The sequence below is a fragment of the Macrotis lagotis genome, chromosome 1 (genome assembly GCF_037893015.1).
Source record: "Macrotis lagotis isolate mMagLag1 chromosome 1, bilby.v1.9.chrom.fasta, whole genome shotgun sequence".
NCBI lineage: Eukaryota > Metazoa > Chordata > Mammalia > Peramelemorphia > Peramelidae > Macrotis > Macrotis lagotis.
In genome coordinates, this window is record NC_133658.1 from 829,152,679 (window position 1) to 829,171,183 (window position 18,505).

General features: G+C 37.8%; 1 long non-coding RNA gene and 1 pseudogene across 1 annotated transcript in view; one reads left to right on the top strand and one right to left on the bottom strand.

Annotated features, from left to right (window-relative positions):
- Positions 1-1,195: 1,195 nt before the first annotated feature.
- The window catches only part of LOC141488901 (uncharacterized), a 35,863-nt gene continuing 18,553 nt past the window's right edge, over positions 1,196-18,505 (top strand). Inside the window, exon 1 of the long non-coding RNA XR_012468842.1 lies at positions 1,196-1,341. This is a non-coding gene — a long non-coding RNA (uncharacterized LOC141488901). The remainder of the gene's footprint in view (positions 1,342-18,505) is intronic.
- LOC141488892 (phosphatidylinositol N-acetylglucosaminyltransferase subunit P-like) lies at positions 10,237-10,569 on the bottom strand (annotated as a pseudogene).

Here is an 18,505-nt window from a genome sequence, read left to right on the forward strand (position 1 = left end):
TTGAATAAGTTCTATTAAGAAAAAGGAAAAGGAGGGAAAAAAACCCCAACAATCCAGCCACACCTTCATAGCCATTGTTAAACATTCTGAGTATGTGATGCCACATGGTAAGCTGAAAAGGAAGAGGTTACCCTGGGAGGTATTTCCTAAGCAAAGATTGTAAAAAGCCTTTGGGACTGGACATGGTCAAAAGGAAATGAAGAGGTCATGTTCTTCCTTCAAATGGGTTTAGTCTGTAAGGAAGGAGCTGAACTCAACACTGAAGAAAACAGCACGACAGACATTAACAACAACAACAACACTTAAGGACTTTCTATAAAATCAAAGGACTAGGAAGGACAAGGGCAAGGCCACATCGTCCATCCCCCTGCCTTCCAACTTGCTTTCAGACAGACTAGGTTTCCAGAAAAGATTTCACAACCTTCCCCTATTAACATTCCAGTGGCTAACATTCCTCAGACTGGAAATTCTTTCTCATGTCTAACCTGAATCTCTCATGCTGCCACTTATATTCATTTCCTCATCTGTTCTAGTGGAAATGGAAAACAGCCTGTCACCTCCCTTGTATTATAACCTTTTAGAAACCTGAAGGCTGTTAAACTACTATTTAATCACTCGAGAATTTATGTTCCTTTTAGTGAAGAAATCTAAGGGCCTGTGGCAAACATTTAGAATCAGGAAATGGTTTTGAAAATACTAAAAATAAAAAAAAGGGGAAAAAAACCCCTTGACAACTGGACCTCTTCTAGTACCCAAAGAAAGATCCCTTGCATGAATATACAGTTTTACACATTCATTTTTAAACAGAGAGAGTATTTTATCTTTCCTTTCCCAGTCACTTGTATTCCTCCTATAGGATAATGAGTACAGTGGTTGTCCGACCCTTGGATTGTTCATGCAGGTCATTGTTAGCATGTAGAAAGATGAATAAAGCATCTTGACTGAGGTGGACAGAATGGTTGGGGGTGGGTTGAATGGGAGGAAAGGGATAACCTTCCAGTTTTATGCATTTTCCCTGTCTATTTCTGACTCAGGAGGCTGTCCCCACTGTGACACTAATACACCATGGAACAGAATAATTGTTGGCAAGGTCTGGGGGACAGTGAGCCAGACTGGGCGGAGAGAGCATTCCATTACTATAACACAATGCCATAATAGGATACAAAATTCTTTTCATATTAATTCTTATACAATAGAAATTATTTTTTTAAAATTCCAGTTTTCACATTGGCCAGGGAGGAGAAAGATAACCTCTCTCCACAAGGAGGTCATTTTTCTTGCCCTGCCCTGACATGGTGAGACCCTGGATAGCCCCTTAGCTGGCTGCATCTCAGTCATAAGGTGGGTACAATTCAGTTTCAGAGAACTGATCAAGTGTAGCCTATGTTTTCTTCCAGGAAACCTTTTCTGGATTACTTCAAGCTCAGAGGGGAAAAATGGGTCATATTCCAAGGTAGTTCCTATTCTTTGTTTCTTTTTCTTTTTCTTTTAGTTTTTTGCAGAGCAATGGGGTTGCTCAAGGTCATACAGCTAAGTAATTATTAAGTGTCTGAGGTCAAATTTGAACTCAGGTCCTTCTGATTCCAGGGCTAGTTCTCTATCCACTGTGTCATCTAGTTGCCCACCTATTCTATCTGTAAGGAACTTTATGGGTTTAAAAAAAACACTTGGATACTAAGATAAAAAGGGACTCGGTCCTTTAAAATGCTCAAGCTTGGGTTGTCTGCAGAGAGATTCATACTAGAAATTCTTTGATGACTCTAGCCCTTAATGGGGGGTTTAGGGTGGCTCTCTCTCAAATGGTAAGGTGAAAGAGAACAAATAGTGTATTTCCTTTATCATTCCCTATGGTGCCTAAGGCAATGACCTACACTTGGTGGGTGCTCAATAAACATTGTTGACAGTCTGACTCATTGACTGGGCATGATGACTGGACTCCAAAAACCTGGATCATATTTCTATCTTGGCTGTTATTGAGCTCGGGCATGTCATCTTTTGCACCTTGGTTTCCTTCTCTGTAACACAAGCAGAGCTTATATTGGGCAGAATCTAAGCCCTGGGCCTGCTTCAGGGTGGATACTAGGAGAAATTAAGCCAAGGGAAGCCCTTGGGGACTTTGTCATTAAAAAGAAAAAAAAAAAGAAAAAAAAGAGAAGAGCAGAGTATTACTTGCAATCTCTGTCCTTAAAGCTAATCTCCATCTAGGATGTAAACTACTAGGGGGAAATTATTTGTATTAATCTATATTCAGTAAATTCCTTACTCTCATTCATTTGTCCAGCAAATATAAAGCTTTTAATATAAGCACACACACATGTATATGCTGAATACATTTCCTAAGCACTCTTTCTTATTCCCTCCAATAATTTTGTTAACCATAAATAATTTTCCTAGTTACAAAGGATTTTTTTGGTGGGGTTTTAGAGAGTAAACTTCATTCTTCAAGTCCTATTCACTCAGTGAATAAATATGATTATTCTTTTTTTCTGATGCTTTTCTTTAAAAACAAAGCCTTGATTTCTTAAGTTGTTCTTGTATTTTAACAGGAATAAGGATTTTTTCAATAATGTAGGAAAAAATTCTATCAGATAAGGGAAAAAAGTAAAAACAATGAATATTGGCATTTCTACAGATGACCCTTTACCCTTCACAACCATAATACCAAATCACATAGCCCTGATTAAATGAAGTGACTCTCCCTCTGATCAATGAACAGTAAGTCTGGCATTCTTTTCTGCCTAAACATCCTGGTTCCAGGCAGTGCCAACCATATGAATTTTGAGGTTGAATCCCCTTCCAGACTAAATGAACTGGCAACAGGCTTTATGGGACATTCCACTGAAATCAGGCCATCAAACTCTGAAGACAAAGACCATTGATTCAAAGCACACCAAACAGGAGTTTCTCTAATCAAATATATTAAATTTGCCATCATTCTTGATTGTTTCAGTGGAATGAAGGGGCAGCTGGATGGGTTCATGTTCTGGATATTTTATTCAGTCCCCTGAGGTTGGAGGCTTGGTATGTGTGTATGTGCTTGGGGTATATTTGGGGGGGAGCAGGCATCAGGGCAGAGAAGAAAATGGTAGAGATGGTTGGAAAACTCTGTTGTCTAAGTAAAATGATTTTGCAAATTACCCCCAAATTCCTAAACCAGTGTCTGTGAACTTGTTTAAAAAATATTTCAATAATTATATTTCAAAATAATTGGTTTTCCTTTTGATCATATGTATTTTATGCATTTAAAAAGGTTATTTATTCTGAGAAGTGTTCCTTAGGTTTCACTAGATTGTCAAAGGGCCTCAGGACACACCCCCAAAAGTTAAGAACCCCTGTTCTAATCCATACAGAGGAGTCCAAGAGTTATCCTCCAACAAGGAAAAACCTTGGCTACCTATACTATGAGTCTGTTTCCATCTCCTGCCAAAGAAATATAGATCTCTGAATATCAAGACAAAAATAGGACTCTGAAGGCCAGCATCAAGGATGTGCTTTTTGACTTTTGATCATCAAGGAACCAATCAACCTCTTTCCCATTCCAATCCTTTTCCCCAAAGTATAAGCTTTGTCCCAAAGGGTTTACAATTTAGAAAACTAGAGGACTGACATCTCTATCCCTTTGAAAACACAAGTTTGAGTTGTGGATCTGTAGCATCTTCCTTCATCACTGTCAGACACATGTTTTTAAATCAGAAATCTGTAAGCAAACTAACTTTTTAAAAAAAGTTCTATCAACAAAAGTTTAACAGGGATGTTTCCTGCCCAGCCACGAGAGCTGCAGTTTCTTGCTAAGTTTCCTTTGCTTCAAACAAGACCCTAGGTCACTGATGTCACTTCCTCTGTCTGCTTCGATGATAACAGGATAAACCTGAACTAGCTATGAACCAGGCATTCCACTGGGTAATTCATTATTTCTCCCCATTGTAGGCAGGATACTCAGCTTCAAACATTGTTTTAGTAGTTAGGGTTTTACATACACATATGCACATGCATGAATGCATGTGCGCCCACACGTCCACATACACACACTAGCGCAGTTTCCAAAGAAAATCATTTGGAGGAACTTTAGGATAGGCTAATAGACCCCGCATGTGGGCAATGTGACTAGTCCACAGAATGGGCTTTGCAAAGAAGCTGGTGCCTGTTACAGACTGAATCAGTCTGCTTCTGATCAGAAATGTGAAAGGCAGCTGGCTATGTTAAAAGGGCAGAGAATAAAGCAAGCAGTGTAAAATGAAGACACAATTAAGCAAAGACAAAATGCCCTGAAAATGTTTCTGTTCCTTATTCGTTTGCTCTCGGGGGTCTCTTTTAGAAAGAAATTATTCTATTTGGTTCTAATTTTCTCTTGGTGGGGGATATTTAATTTGACAAAATGTGATGGCCTTTTTATCATTCCCCATTTTAATAAATAAATAATAATAATAGTTAATAGCTTTGAGGTTTACAAAGCACTTTACATATATTTTGTTATATTTGATATGATCCTTAAGCAATGCTATAGAGAAGTGCTAGTCTCCATTTCAGAGTTATAGAAACTGAGGATGACAAGTTTTGTGACTTGTTGAGGGTTACATAGGAATAAGACAATAATGGAACTCAGTTTCATGACTTGCTGAGGGTTACATAGTAAGACCAATCTGGTAAGAAAATAAGTCTAACACTCTATCCCCTCCCTAACCGCCTGTAAGGAAATCAAAGGTTCTGTTTTCTTTAGTTCAGAAGCAGAGTCAGGTGATTCTTGGAAGGATATAGAGGTTTGTTTTTTTCCTGAGGCAATCTAAATTTGGCCTGTTAGCCTTAATCTCTTGTCATAGAGAGGGACATCAGATTCCACTGAGCATTCCCAACTGCTTTCCTTCAAATACCCTACATTGATGAGTTTTCAGTTTCTTCCCTTCCATAACCTTACCTTACCCAATAGACTCTTCATCAACTATGCATGAACATATCTTTGTCTATATCTATTTGTCGGCTCCCTGCTCCTGCCTCCCCACTGCCTTTCTTTTTCCTTTGATCATTAAGAAACATGGATTAAGCCAGAGTAGAGAGAGCTACTGGAGGATGGGTATAAATATTCTATCATCTAGTTGTGCCAATGGTACCTTATCTCCTAATTTAACCTAATAAAACCCTAAAGGTATAGGTTTATAGATTTAGACTTGAGAGAGACCATAAAGTGCATCTGCCTCAACTCCCTCATTTCACAGTTGAAGGATCTGAAACCTGGAGAAGTTCCGAATCTCACACAAGTTTCCATAGGAAGGAAGAGAATGGTAGAGTGGGATTTGATTCCAAAGTCTTCTGACTACTATGTTGCCTCTTTCTACTTTATTAGGAATCTATGCTGGGATAGAGTAGACAGGAATGCCAGTCTTTTTTTCCATGTTACCCTGGATGACATAGAAGTGTGGGGACACTGTGAGGCATAACCAGAGCTAGCATTCTCGTGGAAAATAAAGAGAAAAGAGAACTATTGAACTGCAGGCAAAACCCACTTAACCCTGTCACAATGGACAAATCCAGCACTTCTCAAGACTCTGTTTTCTCATCTGTAAAATGAAGGGTTTGGAAAAGATTATCTGTTAAAGCTTTTCCAGTTCAAAAATTGTATGATTCTTTTACAAAATAAATTACTTTATTACTTATTCACAAAAAAGGGGAATGCTACTTTAAAATGTTTAAAATGTTACTTTAAAAGTCTCTTGAATCTTAGGGGCAGCTAGGTGGTGCAGTGGATAGAGCACTGGCCCTGGAGTCGGGAGTACCTGAGTTCAAATCCCACCTCTGACACTTAATTGCCTTTCTATGTGGCCTTGGGCAAACCACTTAACCCCATTGTCTTGCAAAAACATGAAATAAAATAAAATAAAATAAAATAAAATACCTCTTCCTTCATTCTCCTGAACACCTAAGGTATGAGAAAGATAAAAGAGTAAACTGAGTATCAGAGAGAAGAGGTTGACTCAATCTTCAGCTGCTTTGTTAAACAAAAAGGGAACACAGGGGAATGGTGCCATCAATCCCCAGCATGGAATGGAGTGAGAGGGAGGATAAAAGGAGATGCTGAGCAGGAGGCGTGATGGGAGAGCTGGACAGCTTTCTAGTTCCCGCTGATCTAAGTCTCCATACTTTGGGGCTATTATTTGGTTTCATGTGTTGTGAATTATGAAGCTGCCCGACACACCCACAATCAAATGTTAAGTACTAAAACTCTTTCCAGTGCCAAACATATATAACCGACTCTGAAATTATCTTTTGATTTGGGTTACCCATATACTAATGCTCTGACTGGTGCCAAAGTCAAGAGTTTCCTATCATGTTATTTTTTTTTCTGGAGTTGCTTTTTTGGGAGTGGTGTTCAGGGAGTTTGGGAGTCTGGATCTTTATCCAGTTGTGCTTTATAGAAATCCTTGGTCCCAGTAAGGGGGTCCTCTTTTTCCTTGAGGGGCATAGGCCATAGAACATCTTTTAGGCTCAGTCTCAAATCTCTTGCTTTTGTTATTGTTCAGTTATTTTATTCTTGTCTGATACTTTGTGACCTTATTTAAGGTTTTCTTGGCAAAGATAGTGAAAGGGTTTGCCATATCCTTCTCCATCTCATTTTACAGGTGAAGAAACTGAGCAAAAAGGGTGCAGTGATTTCCCTAGTATCCCACAGTTAAAAAGTGTTTGAGGCTAGATTTGAACTCAGGAAAATAAGTCTGACTTTAGACCTGGCATTCTCTCCACTGTGCCACCAAGACACCAAATCTTTACCTGGGGGCAATGGAAATCAGCCTTGTCTTCATGGATCATTGGATGAGAAAGGTCACAGGGTCCTTTGGACCTGAGGACCAACTAAAGTAATATCACACAGTTGAACTCTGACCCAGACATCTTACTTTATGGCTAGAAGATCTATTTGATTTAAAATTATTCAATATGTGTTAGAAATTCAAACAGTATAAGGACTATTTCCTCACTATCCCACCCCTCATTCTTTTTGAGTTTTACTTTGGCATGGTCATTTAGTGAGGGTCCCAGAAGGAAGTGGGACACTGATGCTCAGGACACACTTTTACTTTTTTGGCTTACACATCCCAAACTGCATTGGGCTAGGCAATGGGGCTTATTTTTCTTTTTTGAGACCCTATCGATCTACCAAGAAACTTAGGTAAGTGTTTAGAAGCTCACTGAGGTTAGTGTTCTCCTGCTTCATGTGGTGAAAAGTTCGCATGTTATAGTTATTTTTGATGTGGCTGCTATAGCCAATGAAAGATTCTTTTCTTCTTTATTTTCAAAGTTTCAGGTTAGGTTCTTTTGGTTTCTCTTCAACATTTCCTCTTCAAGATAGCTGAGAACAAACTTATTTCTCCACCCTCCCAAAGGGTTTAACCCTCTTCATCACTGTTAATTCTCAGTTGTTAACTTAATAGTTGTTAACATGGCAGATTATGGGATGGGAGAAAGTGTGGCATATTCTTGTAATCATCCCATCTTGTTTTTGTTATCAACAGGGAACATTCAAATACTTTCTGATATGAGAATGATTAAAAAATAAATAGTTGGCATTTACATGAAATCACTTTAAGATTGGCAAAGCTCTTTATAGTTATCTCATTTTATCCTCACAACAAATCACAAGGTAGGTGATTTATTAGTTCCATTTTGCAGATGAAGAAACTGAGGCTGAAGGAGTTACCCAGAGTCACACAGTAAATAAATATGCAAGGCAGTCTTTGAACTCTGATGTATCTGACTCTGAAGTCCAGTCTTTTAGCCAATGTGCCACCTAGCAGCTTTAATAAGAATCTTATCATTGACCTCCAAAGGACTAAATCCAAAGACTTTCCCCAAATTCCTGAAATCTGTATATAATGTTGTGTAGTTGATCAGCTATTCCTTTTGGAAATTTCTTCAACTCCTAACCCAAGCTCTCACCTCCATGCAGCTCTCTCAAATCTGATTTTTTATAGAATCTCAGATTTGCAAAGGTCAGTTTTTATGAACGTGGCATAACCTCTACCCCTATCCTTTTTTAAAACCTCAACTGAAGATAATATTCTGCTCTAGCCCCTTATTTTAACTTCATGTATTATTATTATTATTATTATTATCATTTGTTCCAAGTCCATTGCTTATAAATAACATATTGTTGAATTCTGGCTTCTAATCTATCCTGCTATGCTCTTCTGTTTTATGACTGGATTCATCCTATTCATATTCACAGTTATGATTATTACTATCTGTGCATTTCCCTCCATTCTGTTGTCTTCTATTTATTCTTTTCTCATTCTTTTTACCCTGTCCCTTCTCAAAAATCCATTTTACTTTGGACCACTGCCTCTTTTAATCTATTCTCTCTTTTTTTTTTATTACTTTTATTATCTTTATTACCTTTTATTACCTCTTCCTTTCTTCCTATTTCCCTCTTCCCCCTCCAACTTTACTGTTGGGTAAGATAAATTTCTATACTCAATTGACTGTGTGTGTATGTGTGTGTGTGTGTGTGTGTGTGTGTGTGTATTTTTTCCTCTTTGAATCAATCCAAATGAGAGTGAGGTTCCATTTTTTCCTTCATTGTAAAAACCCTTCCTTGTACACTCTTTTATGTGAGATAATGTTCCCCATTCTTCATTTCCTATTCCATTTCTCCCAGTGCATTCTCTTTCTTATTCATTCATTTTTTGAGATCATTCAACTATAATCAACTCATTCTCATGCTCTTTATCTAGAGTTCTTTTAATTGCCCCAATAATAATGATGCTTTTTGTATTATATTTCCATATAGGAATACAAAATTCTTTATTTAGTTCCTTATAATTTCTTTCATGTTTATCTTTTTATGCTTCCTTTGAGTCTTGTATTTGAAAGACAAATTTTCTTTTCATTACTTATGCTTGAATGTTCTCTTTTTCCTTAAATGTACATCTCCCCCCAAGATTTATACTCAGTTTTGCTAGGTAGGTTATTCTTTTGTGTGCATGTGTGTGTGTGTGTGTGTGTGTGTGAGTGTGTGTGTGTGTGTGTGTGTGTATGTATGTGTGTGTGTAAAATATTGTTTATTCTCACTTGTACCATTTTAACAGCTTCCTAAATGTACTCTTAGCTGTCAGCCTCTCCTTTCTCCAATATAGCCTCCACTTATATGCCACATTTATCTGCCTAAGGGACAAGTCTCTTATTCCCCTTATTAAGAACCTTCAGTGGTTCGTGATAAATCTAGGATAATACATATATATATATATATATATATATATATATATATATATAATATATATAAACTCGTTAGCCAGTCAATCAATGCCATCTTTTTATCAAATTTATTTCATATTATTCCCTCCTTTTTGGGGTTTTTTTTTTGATTCAGTCAGTCAGCTTTACTACTTGTTTGCTATTTGCAGAATTCCAAATCCTACCACTCACCATGTCTTTGTATCAGTTATCCTCATGCAAAGGATGTTCTCCTTCACCTTTAAATTCTTAACTTCCTAAAGGGCTATGGGTAAGTCCCCTCCTATGGGAAACATTTTTAATCTCCTCTCCCCCAATTTGTTAGCACCCTCTTCCTTTTCAGAAATTATCTATATTTATATTATATATGTCCTATCTTCTCAATAGAATGTAAGCTTCTTGAGGGCAGCTTTTGTTTTTGTTTTCATATTCCCAGGTTCTAGGATGACTTGTAAACTAACTATTTGTTGAACTGAATCAGATGCAATCTTTTCTGTGGCGAGTACTTTGAATACTTAACTCACTAAAAGCAAATGAAAAAGAGGCTAACTCTTGTTCATTAACTACAGTGTTTAATTAGACTGATTTTTAATTAGAGCTTTTTTTTGCTAGTATATATGACATAATATTTATTTCTTCCATTCATCAACTGATATTTGGATTTTTTTCCTAAAAAATCTGATCAAGATAGGGACTAGATCCATTATTAAACTAATATAGGGAAGTCTCAGAAGAGGAATCTCTGCATCTTCTCTGTGTCATAGTTTTAGAGAGTTAAAAAAGAACATTGAGAAGTGAAGTGATTTGCCCAGCATCTTACAAATTAGGGTCTCAGAAGGGTGACTTGAATCAATGTTTTGCTGGCTCCAAGGTCAGGTCTCCATATAAACAATTTGAATCTTTTTCCCTTCTCAATGAATACAAGGTATTTAAGGGAGATAGAAAAATCATTAGTCAAAAATAATCCTATTTTAAAAATTCTTAAATGAATGTTTGGGATTATGGTGTTCTCTCTAGGATTCAGCTTTTAGTATATAGTCCTCTGGCAGCAATAAAGAACATTTGATTTACTTCACTAATAGGTATGTCCTTTAAGGCTGGGACAGCTTTTTCCTTGAGATTTCTTCTGTGGCTGATTTTTGGCATAGTTATCTGTGACTGTATGAATCGAGTCCAGTGGAGAAGTATTCACCATGTTAATTCCAAATATCAACATGTAAGTAATTACTAAGGTAATGAGGAGGTAGACTGGCAAAGCCACTGCCCAGTACTGAAGCTGCACTGGGAGCTTAGGAAGAGGATGAAGCCATAGATGGTTCTTTCTGGCAGCGGGGATGGTGAATTCTCCACCATGGTCTCTTAGGGCACCATCTAAAGGGCTGCGGGGGGTGCCAGGCGGCCCCTCACAGGGGCAGCTTGGCTCTCCTCTTTCCAGGCTTGGATGCGGTGATGCACCAGTTTTCCTCGCCACTGGCTTGAGCACCGCTAGGCTGAACCTGCGTGCTCAAGTGCCCCCCCTTGGAAACCTGGAGAAGCGGGGGGCTCGGCACCCCGAGCTTTAGTGCCACTCGGGCGGGGCAGATTGCAGCAGTAGGTAGGTTATTCTTGATTATAACCTTAACTCTTTTACCTTCAGCTCTAAGCTCTTTGCTCCTTTAATGTGGTAAAATATTTTTACCTGGATTTTCATAAACCTTGTGTGATCCTGACTGACTCCATGGCATTCCATTCTTCCTTACCACCATTTATATTTTTTATCTCCTTTCACTCTGTCCTTCTTCAAAAGTGTGCTGTGGGGCAGTTGAGTGGTGCAGCAGACAGGAGGCCCCAAGCTACACATCCTACCCCAGAGACCCAGCAACTACCCAGTCCCATGGTCCTGGACAGACCACCCAATCCCACCACCTTGCAAAAAGTAAAAAAAAAAATCTATCTTCCTTCCTTTGTATCTTCCTCATTCCCCCTCACCTTCCTCCCTTCCATACCATTGCAAAAAGCTTTTTCTTGACTCTTTTACATGAAACATCTTAGCCTAATCTACCTCTCCTTTCCCTTTCTCCCAGTACATTTCCTTTTCAACCATTGACTCCATTTTTATAATTGACTACATTTTTCACAATATTATACCTTTTACAATTTTTACAATATATTATACCTTCAAATTTGGCTCTTTCCTATGTCATATATATATATATATATATATATATATATATATATTATATATATATATAAAATGCTCCTTCTAACTGCTCTAATAAATGAGAAGGTACATATGAGTATTAAATCCCTCATAATTTACCCTTCTTGTCCACCTTCTCTATCCACCTGAGCCCTCTACTTAAAGATCAAAATTTCTGTTCAGCTCTGGTTATTTCAACAGGAACATTTGAAATCCCCCTATTTCATTGAATGTTCATCTTTTCCCCTTGAAGAGGATGTTAAGTTTTTCTGGGTAGTTGATTCTCAGTTGAATTCCAAGCTCTTTTGTCCTCCAGAATATTATAATCTAAGCCCTATGAGCCCTTAATGTGGATGCTGCTAAATCCTGTATAAACCTGCATGGAGCTCCACAATATTTGAATTGTTTCATTTTGGCTGCTTTTAGTATTTTCTCTTTGACTTGGGAGTTCTGGAACTTGGCTATAATATTCCTGGGGATTATTTTTTTGAAACTCTTTCCAGAGATCGATGGATTCTCTCAATTTCTATTTTTACCCTCTGCTTCTAGGATATCTGGACAACTTTCCTGTAAAAATTCTTTTGTTTTGTTTTGTTTTTAGGTTTTTTCAAGGCAAACGGGGTTAAGTGGCTTGCCCAAGGCCACACAGCTAGGTAATTATTAAATGTCTGAGATCGGATTTGAACCCAGGTACTCCTGACTCCAAGGCCGTTGCTTTATCCACTACGACTCCTAGCCACCCCCTAGAAATTCTTTAAAAATGAAGTCAAGGCTCTTTTCCTGACCATGACTTTCAGGTAGCCCAATAATTTTTAAATTGTCTCTTTTGGATGTTTTCCAGGTCAGTTGTTTTTTCCAATAAGATATTTCATGTTTTCTTCTAGCTTTTCATTCTTTTGGTATTGTTTTATTGTTTCTTGATTCCTTGCAAAGTCATTGGCTTCCTTTAGCTCTATCCTACATTTGGAGGAGTTGTTTTCTTCAGAGAATTTTCTTATCTCCTTTTACATCTGGCCAATTCTGGTTTTTAAGGTATTCTTTTCCTCATTAACTTTTTTGACTGCTTTTTCCATTTGACCTAAACTGATTTTTAACATGTTGTTTTCTTCAGCATCTTTTTGTATCTCCTTGACCAAGTTGCTGACTTGGTTTTTATGATTTTCCTGTGCCTCTCTCATTTCTCTTCCCAATTTTTCCTCTACTTTCCTTGCTTTATTGTCAAAATCTTTTTTGAGCTCTACCATAGCCTGAGCCCAACTCCTATTTTTCTTGGGGTCTTTAGATGCAGAAGCTTGGACTTTGTCATCTTCTGAATGTGTGTTTTGATCCTCCATGGGACCAAAGTAATTGCCTATGGTCAGGTTCCTTTTTTTCTATTTACTCATTTCCCTAGCCTGTGCCCTGATTTTGGGGTGCTTCCCAAGTTTTTGAGTATGATTGGGACCCCCCCCATAACCTCAGATCCTTCAAGGTCTGCTCTCCTGGCCTGCTGCTTTGGTCTGTGAATGACCACAAGCATACCCCTTTGCCCTGGAGCTGTGAGGAGGGTCCCTGCCCTGCCATGGCAGTGTGGGGCCCCAGACTGGGACCAGGATCTAAATATGGACAAAACACCATAGCCCTTTCCCAGGGACAGAGGAGAGACCTCTGACAGTCTCCTTTGACCCCCTTACCTTCTGTGGGCTCAACTCTCTGGGAGCTGCTACTGGGCAGCTCCCTGCTGGGTGGCTCCCTGCTAGGCTGTTCTGTAGGCCTGCTTCTGTTTCCTGGGATCTGGGCTGCACTGAGGGCTGTGGCTGCTTTGAGGAGGGCAACATTGGCCTAGGCTTTGTGCCTGCTCTTGCAGAGCTTTCCCCATTGTTCATCCAAGTTGTGCTTGGTGTTCCCTGGGTTGGCAGGTCAGGAAACTGCTTCTGCTGTCAGGAGCTTCCAGGGACTCAGGGACTCAGGGACCCAGGCACCCCGAGAGCTGTTTCTGGATTGCTGGAACTCCTTCACTCCTGCCCAATAATCCTGGTTGTGCTGCCACCCCCTCTAACCCCATGGAAAAAAGGCTTCTCACAATCTTCCAGGTTATGTTGGACTGGAGAATTGCCTCACTGGATCTTTCTGTGGGATCTTTCTCTAAAAATTTAGTTAGAATCATAATTTTAATATTTTTGGAATATTTTGGAAGACAGCTCTTGGGAAAGCCTGTGCACGTGCCACCATCTTGGCTCTGCTCATATCTAATAATTCTTAAGTTTCTCTCTTCATTCTCTTTTCCAGTTCAGTTGTTTTTCTGATGAGATATTTCATATTTTCTTCTACTTTTTCATTCCTTCAACTTTGTTACTGTTTCTTGATAACTCATGGAGCTACTGGCTTCCACTTGTCCAATTCTAATTTATAAGGAATTATTTTCTTCATTGAGCTTTTGTACCTCTTTTTCTATTTGATCAATTCCGCTTTTAAAGAAATTATTTTCATCAGTGAAGTTTTGTACTTTTTGCCACTTGTCCAATTCTGTTTTTCAAAGTGCTATTTTTCAGTAGTTTTTTTAGTTTCTTTTACTAAACTGTGGTCTTTTTACAATTTTCTTCCATTGTTTTCATTTTTAAAAATATTTTTACCCTCTATCACTCTTGTGTGATTTTTTTTATCACTTTTTTTAGTTTTGCAAGGCAATGGTCACACAGCTAGGTAATTATGAAGTGTCTGAGGTGGGATTTGACTCCAGGGTCCTCCTGACTCCAAGGCTGGTGCTCTATCCATCACCTAGTTGTCCCTTTATGTGATTTTTGAAGTAATTTTTTTTTTTGCTCTTCAAGAAATTCTTGTTGAACTTCTGTCTAATTCACATTTTTTCCTTTGAAGTTTCACTTATAGCTGTTTTGATATTATTTTTTACTTCATTTGTATCTAGCTCTTCCCTGTCACCCTTGATTGATGAATTGTTTTTCTGTATGTTGTTTGTTCATCTCTCCATCCTATTTCTTGACTTTGAACTTTATGATAATGTTGGGTGCTGGTCCTATAGTTGGGGTAGGGTGGGACATTCTCCCAAGTCTCAGATTTTTTTGCACTGCTTGTTTTCAGAGCTAATTTTGGGAGTTTGGAAAGTTTCAGTACTTTAAGGTGATGTAATATGGGGAGAATGGTGGTCAGTTCTGCACTCTGCTCCTTACCAAAGAAGGACTCAAGTTCCCTTATGGTCATAAGCACTATTGATCATCTGAGTCCTAATCCCTTGCAACTGAACCTTTTTACTCTTTTATCCTAACCTTTTCAAAAGTCTGTTTTCCTTCTGACCATTGTCTCCTTTAAGCCACCTTCCTCTTATCCCCCCTCTTTCTTTATCCCTTTCCCCTCCTATTTTGAAGGGAATTACCTGAAAACTGTGATCTCCAAAGTGACTATAGGCAATGAAGTTGCCAAATAATACCTGCTTCTGTGTCCAGTGTCCAGCCTCCTTTGTAATCTCTTTCTGACCAGCTGCTCCATCTTATTACCATTTCTGACTTGAAAGCTGCTACTTTCATTTCCTTCAATGCCCACTGCTGATATTGTTGCCACATTACCTTTAGCCAAGCATACAGTATCCCTCCTTTTGATTTCCTAAGTTGTCTTGGGCTGGAAAAAAAATGTCTTAACCTGATCTTTTGTTTGCTGTATTACTTCAGAACTTGTCTTGAAATATTATTTTATAGTTGTCTGGGGGAGGGGTAATGTTGGGAAAGCTCAGCTGTACTGCTTCCTCTACTCTGTCATCGTGTCTTTTGCCATGGAAAGTTGAAAGGTGACCGTTATGAATATTGCTTCAGGGACCTTTCAATTGGTCACTGTGGTAGGGTCTATTCATCTTACCGATTCTTATTTTTCTGAACTCAGTAGTCCACTCTGAAATTTACTTTCTTTACTTCTCAGACTGGGTCCCAGAATCATGGATTCATCAGGAGACTGTCTTCCATAATACTTCTTTGGGGGAAAGGTTTATTAAGTCTTTTGAAATTAGAACTCTTTGTGGGCAGTTAGGTTGTGCAGTGGATAGAGCTTAGCAGGACCTGAGTTCAAATGTGATCTCAGATACTTAATACTTATTTAGCTGTGTGCCCTTTGGCAAGTCATTTAACCCCACTGTCTTGCAAAAAATAAAAAAAATATGGAAATTAGTTGTCTTCCTCACCTTTCTTTTCATTCCTCTTTTTAGATAACTGATTCCTCCAGTGCTATATTAAGACTTGGAATTCCCTTGTTGATTGGGATCAATTTATATTTAGGCCATACCCCAAGGTACTGCCTAAAATTCCAATATCTGTAGGTCATAGTGTTGCCTTGGCCCACCCTTGAGGGGAGGGGTGGGTAGGAGAGGTGAGGAGTCAGAGTGTGAGGATCTAAGTATTTCCCCATATATAAGTTACACCTAATTTGGGGGCCCAAAATTTGAAAAAGAAGTATTACATAAAGTTATTGAACTCAAGTTTTATTCCTCATAGACTTCATATAACAACTCATCACTATCAAAACTCCCATTAGCTTGTCTTCATCTGTGTTTGGTGACAAATTATTGTCTTCCTATATTGACTTGTCTTCTGTTACATCTATAAAACCACATTAATTAAATGACTTGACAATAAACTCAATATTGATATTAACCCAGCACTGTAAGAAAATCTTTTCTGAGTCATTTTGGGTAGAACATGGCAATATGTAACCTAATATACCAGTAACAAATGTGGAACAATGAGCGTAAAGATAGCATGCACAAAAACGCGGGAAATGTAGTAAAAAAAACTACAACACTGTCTAAAATGCTCCCAGTTTTTAGATTCCAGAATTTTCAAAACAGGGTTCATCTTATACATGGGGAAATATGGTAAATTGTCTCCTCTCACATTAAGCAGGGGCGATGCTTCCAGAGAGGGGGAGAGTTCCAAGGGGTTAACTCTGAATTTATTACCAAAATTATTTGCCAAAAATTTATTCTGGGGGAAATCACAGGGCCATTCTGATCTGTGGTTTGGGAGTTAAAGAACCTAACAATAAGGGTGGGAACAGCTTAGAACCCTCTCTGATTTTGGGGAATCTTTATATGTAATATTTGTATGTGGTAAGAGAGCTACTTTTGTAAACCACTTTTTCCAAAATCTTTTCAGGATCTACCCTCCTAACCCTTTCTGTTCTCTCCTCCCCACCCCCCAATATCCCAAGGGTTTTTCAGATATCTCTAATAGTGTATCACATTTGACATTTTCTTCAAAATCTTAAAGTATAGTTCATGCCTAATACATGGTAAGTGCTTATAGATTTCAAGTCTGGTGATTTGAACTCCTTAGAGAGACATAATTTTTCTCTTTTATCCTCTTATTATGGATATTTATTACCTGTTAACTAGTTTTGTTTTTTCCTTCCTAGCTTAAGGAAATAGAAGCAATATAAAAATTGAACAAAAATAGCTTTTGTTGCTTATCATTTTCTCTTCTTTTCTTAAATCTTTCTCTTTCCCCCAAATAAATTAGAACAGAAACAGCTTAGTTTTCTTCACCATTGTCAGCACATTTGAAACTTTGGTACTCTATTATTTTTACAGGATTGTGTCACACTCTTGCCTCTTGTTCTTGCTTTCAATTTTGTCCATGTTTTCTTAAAAACTATGTTCTTTAATGAGTTCTCTATGTATCCACATCAACCTCTTTAAGAAGCAGTCCCCCTTCTTCAGAGGAATTGCTTCTTTCTGCCTTCAGAATTTTATTCTTGAGAATCTCTCATGCTTCCTGAGTTGATGCCCTTGAAAAATTTAGTGCATAGGATCCTACAGAAGCTATCTTTTCTCCGAACCCTTGGAAATCCTTTTTCATAAAATCTTGGGTGCATATCACTCTGATGTTTTCTGTATCACAAATTTTATGATGGAATAGTTATTTTTCCCTAAGACCATCACCCTTTCCTTTTCAGTAATTAATTCCTCTTTGGTGAGAGTTGGATCCCAAATATGTCTCTTTCAATATAATAAATCTAGAAACTGTTTGCTGCTGCTCTGTTTGGGTACAAAAAGTTCAGATAATTACAGTTCCCATTATAACTCTCCTACCATCCCAAGTCTGTGATCTGTTGCCTTAATTCCACATACTTTTCCTCGTTCTGTCCAGGAGGTCTGTATTATGTTTTGCTGAAAATATAACTTCTGTTCCTACTTCTATTGACCTTGTTTCTAAATTTTGTTTGTTCCCAGATCTTTGAACAATTCTCTACATACTATAGGTACTTAAGAAAAGTTTATCCAATTAAATTGAATCTAATTCTATTTCCAATACTTAGAGAAATTAATTCAAGTTTTTCATAGGAAGGTCAAGTATTGAAGCTTAAATATTTTTTTCCATATAATGACAAGAAGGAACTCATTAAAAAAAAAAGACCCTGATGTTGGGAAAGATTGAAAGCAGAAGGAAAATGGGAACAGCAGAGGATGAGATGAATAGATAGTATCATGGACATATTGAACATGAATTTGTACAGACTTTGAGAAATAGTGGAGGATAGAAGTGCTTGGTGTGCACATAGGGTCATGAAGCCTCAAATACAACTGAGAGAGTCAATAACAACAATAATTTTATTTCATTTTAAAATTTGTTTGCTGACAAGCGAAGTATCCGCCTTTATTTTTTTGAGATTTCTTCCCCTCTATCTCTCTTCATTCTCAAAGTCACTTGTGACATTACCAGAAATTTATTACTGAAAGCTTCCCATTTCTCTGGAGTCAACTTCCCTTTTTTAAACACAAACCACGGGATCCTATATGCTCTCTCTTAACTCTTTAAATTTGATTTAATTTTAATGACAATTATGTCCAAGTGTGGAGATATAAAAATGAAACATTCATTTGCGCCCAAGATTTCATTAAAGCAGATATGCTCCCACTCCTTCTCTCCTATACTTCCTAATCATCATCAACATATAATATTTTAAAACTTACAAAGTGTTTTAAAATATCTACTACCTCGTTGGATTCTCATACTCTCTGAGGATGGAACTATATGTATTATCATCATCTTTATTTTACAAATGAGGATATTAAGACATATGAAATAAAAGATTGCTAATTAAGTGTTTACTAATTGCTAATTAAATGTT